General features: G+C 41.4%; 1 long non-coding RNA gene across 2 annotated transcripts in view; it reads left to right on the top strand.

The window, feature by feature from the left end:
• The window catches only part of LOC125043233, a 50,406-nt gene extending 45,406 nt beyond the window's left edge, over nucleotides 1-5,000 (top strand). Inside the window, exons 2-3 of one of the 2 annotated variants that reach the window (XR_007116405.1) lie at nucleotides 2,765-2,909; nucleotides 4,976-5,000. This is a non-coding gene — a long non-coding RNA (uncharacterized LOC125043233). Of the gene's footprint in view, nucleotides 1-2,764; nucleotides 2,945-4,975 lie in introns of those variants that run through there. The other variant, XR_007116404.1, reaches the window with a different exon arrangement.

Below are 5,000 nucleotides of genomic sequence, written 5' to 3'. Positions count from 1 at the left end.
CGATAAAGGCCAGGGAAGGTGTTCAGAGATTAAAAGAATCAGGAAGAGAAGCCGCGGTACGAAGATTTCCCCAAATAACACGCGTCGGATTTAGGAGGAAATGTTTCGATTCATAATTTTAATCTTTTCTACAAGTATATTTTTTATATTTTTCTTCTCGGTTTATGCAAAAAGCAAATCAGATGCTAACGAAGCATCTGAGAGGCTAAAGAAATATATACATATATGTATATATAAACATACATATCCGTGTGTGTGTGTGTGTGTGTGTGTGTGTGTGTGTGTGTGTGTGTGTGTGTGTGTGTGTGTGTGTGTGTGTGTGTGTGTGTGTGTGTGTGTGTGTGTGTGTGTGTGTGAAGAATGAGAATAAACGAACTACATGCCTTCTTTCCCCCATATCTTTCACCGCAAATCCCACAAATTCAAATGAAATAGCAGCAAACAATCTAAACAAAACATAAATAAAACACACTAAAAAAAAAAAAAAAAAAAAACCTACAGAAATAAATTATCCAACGGAATAAGGCTGCGGGGTAAGAGACAATGCCTCATAGAAGAAAACATTAACTCGACCATTCTTTAGATCTGGACCGCCATAGATCGAAGCGAGAGGTATGGCTGTCAGAAGCACCGTGTTATGGATAGGAAAGCTAAGGCTGTGGGATGTAATGTACTGCATGAAGGGGCAAGATAGATGGTGTTTTTTTTTCTTTCTTTTCCTCTCTCTCTCTCCTCTTCTCTTCTCTTCTCTTCTCTTTTCTTCTCCTCTCTTCTCCTCTCTTCTCCTCTTTTCTCTCTTCTCCTATCTCTCTCTCTCTCTCTCTCTCTCTCTATCTATCTATCTATCTATCTATCTATCTATCTATCTATCTATCTTCTTATCTGCTTATTTTTTGAAAGATGCAGTGACGATGGTAAAGAGAAAGAGAGAGGAAGAGGAGAGAGAGAGAGCCATACAAACAGACAGGTAGACAGACAGATAGAGAAGCGCAAGCTAAAGTTAGGGAAATAGTATATAACATAAGCAGGGGAGATAAATGCACCTTCTCCAAACGCTCGGTAATTTTAAAGAGAGAAAGAAAATGAGAGAAAGGAAAGAGTTTTAGGTTTGAAGAGAAGGAGGGAAGGAGGAAGAGAATGAGAAAAAGAGTTTTGGGTTTGAAGAGAAGAAGGGAAGGAGGAAGAGAATGAGAAAAAGAGTTTTGGGTTTGCAGTAAGGGCGAGAAGAAAGAGAAGTGGAGGAAGAGAGAGAAATAATGAGATAAAAGGAAAGAGCGACAGGTTTGAGGAGAAGGAGAGAAAGTGAAAGAGTAGTGGAGGAAGAGAGAGAAAGAATGAGAGAAAGGAAAGAGATTCAGATCTTAGGAGAAGGAGAAGTAGAGAAAGAGAAGGAATGAAAGAGAGAGAGAAAGATCGAAGCGAAATGCATGACCGTCATGAGGTTCGTGTTATAGAACAGAAATAAACTTGGGAAATAATTTACTGCATCAAACGGAGGAAAATAAACGGTTTTTCCATAAACTGTTGATCTTGAGGGGGGTGTTGCTCGAGCGTCCAGACTCGATATTGCAGCGTGTGATTTCATTAATGCAACGCGGTCAACATTAGCACTTCTAATACTGTTGCTAGGGAGATAGAGAGAGAGAGGAGGAGGAAAATATTCGAATGAAAACTCTTGTAAGGGAATATAACACTCCGATACATATTTAACGAAACTAAGTATATTTGGATGAAGTTGTTATCATAAAGCAACAACAACAAATAAATAAATAAAACAACGCCAATGAACACACACAAACATTATGCAAGAGTTGAAACTCCCTTGGCTTTTAGTAGTGAAGAAGGGCGTGGCGGACCGTAGAGTTTTGTCTCATGCAACGGCGTCACGAAAGGTCGGCTCTGCTACACGTAATAACATTCTTCCCTTTATCCCACACTTTTTTTTATCTCGTAAAGTCTAGTCATGCTAAAGTGATGGAATTAGATGATTGCACATGCCTTATTATTAGAATGTGTGATCATTTTTTAAAATTATATTTGTACTTACACTCACTGAATTATTGAATGTTTGTCCATAACGTGATTGATCATCATTGTTTTTTATTGTTTGATAATAAGTGATATTTATTAATTTTGCTGTTTTTTATTTTTATTATTAATGTAACTTTTCTTGTATTTGTCATTATGGTTACCTTTGGGTTATTATGATTGTAGTTTTGATGTTTTTTTTTCAGCTCTGATTCTTATATTGTCTGTCATTGTTAACTTAATCAGTCAAATCAATATTATAATCACCGTTATGACCATCTTCACCAAAACGATCATCATCATCACTATCACCATCACCATCATTATCATCATCACCATCACCATCACCATCACCATCACCATCACCATCATCATCATCACCATCATCTCCATCACCATCACCATCACCATCATCATCATCATCATCATCATCATCATCATCACCATCATCATCATCATCATCATCATCATCACCATCATCACCATCAACCTCAATACTCATCACAACCACTACTAACAAGACAAACAACAACCAAAACTCCATCATCTTCACCATAATCAACACTTTTCCTCACTCACTCCCACGAGCACAATATACCCCACTCCACCTACCCCTCCACCCCCCCCCCCTCACACCCCACATCACCCCACCTCTCTCACCCCACTTAGCCCCAACCCTTTCCCCTTTCTCTCCCATTTTTTTCTAATTCCCCGTTTTTCTTTTCTTTTCGTACAGAACACACAAAGGATAGGAGGTCAAGATACCGTAAGCCTCGCCTCTAACAGTTTACAAAGACAAATACAACTTCCCTTTTCATCTCCTCGAGCTTTGTAAAGAAGAGGGGGAAGGAAGAAGGGAGAGAGAGAGAGAGAGAGAGAAAGTGCAGGAGGAAGGACGATTGGGAGAGAGCAGGAGGGAAGAAAGAGATAGGAAGAGGAAGAGATAAACAGTGGAGGAGGAAGAAGGAAGAAGAGAGAAGATAAACGAAGAGGAAGACGCAGAGGGAAGAGATAAAAGAAGGTGAAGAAATAAAGATAGAAGAAAGAGACAAGGGGAGGAGAAGACACGTAGACGAAGAAGAGATGGCAAAGGGATAAAGAAAAATAATAAGTAAAAATACAGAACGAAAGAGGATTTGGGAACTAAGCAAACGGATCTTGTCTCTCGTCTTCTCCGAATCCTCCATTTCTGTGAAAGATAAGAAGATAGAAAAAGGAAAAGCACAATACACAAAAGAAAAAATATATAGAAATAGCACAGAGAAGTATAGATGTTTAAAAATCTGTAAAGGTTATTATACCTTGTTTGGAGCTGTGCCTTTTCAAACAACTCTACAGTGATTCTAAAGTAATAACTGCAGTAATTACTTAAATATAGACCATGAGATAACGAACTGCTAGAAAACGGAGTCTTCCCACGAGTCACCGAGGCGCGTGGTGAGAGAGTGATGATGTGATGACGATATTGCTGGTGATGACGTAGATGGTGATGAAGATATTGATGGTGGTGGAGACATAGTGACGGAGACGCAGACGGTGAATATATTGATGGTGATGGAGACATAGATGGTAATGAAGATATTGATGGTGATGAAGACTTAGATGGTGATGGCGACATAGCTGGTGATGGAGACATAGATGGTGATGAAGACATAGTATGTGATGAAGGTTCGTGGATGGACGTGGGCGACTTCGTGGGCGGTGGTTGGCTTGTGGGCGGCGGTCACGCTGCTCGTCGCCCTCGCCTCGCTGGCTGCCCTTTTCACGCCCACCTGGTTCGTCCGCCACTCGCCCTCGCCGCCCGTGATGTTCGGAGTGTGGGCGTGGTGCGTGGGCGGCCTCAACGACCAGAGGTGCGCCGCCGTGGGCCAGGGCGTGGCGGGGAGTGAAGGTGCCCTTCCCTCAGCCGTCTGGGTGATGGTGGGCGCCGTGTATGGGGGGGGAGGCGCCCTCCTCGCAGTCACGGGCCTCGCGGCTCTTCTCACGCCCGTGCTCCCCACCACGCACGCCCGTGCCGCCCTCGCGCACGTGGCCGGGAACATACAGGCTGCTGCAGGTAGGAGGACCTTTCACGTTTCGTTTTTTTTTTTTTTTTTTTTTTTATGAGAGAGGGGGGAGAGAGTGAGAGAGATCACATCATTATACAGAGGTTCGCTTCTAAAAATGGTGTAGGTGATGATGCTTTTACCAATTTACCAATTCTCTCTCTCTCTCTCTCTCTCTCTCTCTCTCTCTCTCTCTCTCTCTCTCTCTCTCTCTTCTCTTCTCTCTCTCTCTCTCTCTCTCTCTCTCTCTCTCTCTCTCTCTCTCTCTCTCTCTCTCTCTCTCTCTCTCTCTCTCTCTCTCTCTCTCTCTCTCTCTCTCTCTCTCTTCTCTCTCTCTCTCTCTCTCTCTCTCTCTCTCTCTCTCTCTCTCTCTCTCTCTCTCTCTTTCTCTCTAACACTCTATCTTCTATCTCTTCTCTCTCTTCTCTATATTTAAACATTTGCCTATCTATCTATTTATCTGTCTGTCTACCCATATATCTATATCTATCTATTTATCTGTCTGTCTACCCATATATCTATATCTATCTATCTATCATTCTTTCTATCTATCTATTTATCCATCCTTCTACCTATCTACTAATTCCAATAAGCAAAGTAAAATAATAAATAAACAAAAACTACCCCGAGCTTTCAGATTGAGAAATATCGTTGTCACGGATTATTTACGTCCTACTGACAGAGCCGGAATGAGAATCCACTTAGGATATAATTATTTCTCAACCAATTCATCGATTAATTTAATTGCAATGCGGATTGATTCTCTAGAAATTGCGAATATGGTGAAATTAGGCTTCGACAGAACGATTTGTCCAGTGGTAAAGTAAAGGAAAAAAAATGGCGACAATCCTGCAAAATTTCGTGATCTATAAAACAAGAGAGAGAGAGAGAGAGAGAGAGAGGAGAGAGAGAGAGAGAGAGAGAGAG

The sequence above is a fragment of the Penaeus chinensis genome, chromosome 33 (genome assembly GCF_019202785.1).
Source record: "Penaeus chinensis breed Huanghai No. 1 chromosome 33, ASM1920278v2, whole genome shotgun sequence".
Lineage (NCBI taxonomy): Eukaryota > Metazoa > Arthropoda > Malacostraca > Decapoda > Penaeidae > Penaeus > Penaeus chinensis.
The sequence above is the reverse complement of the archived record's forward strand: the minus strand, read 5'-3'. Positions and strand labels throughout refer to the sequence as shown.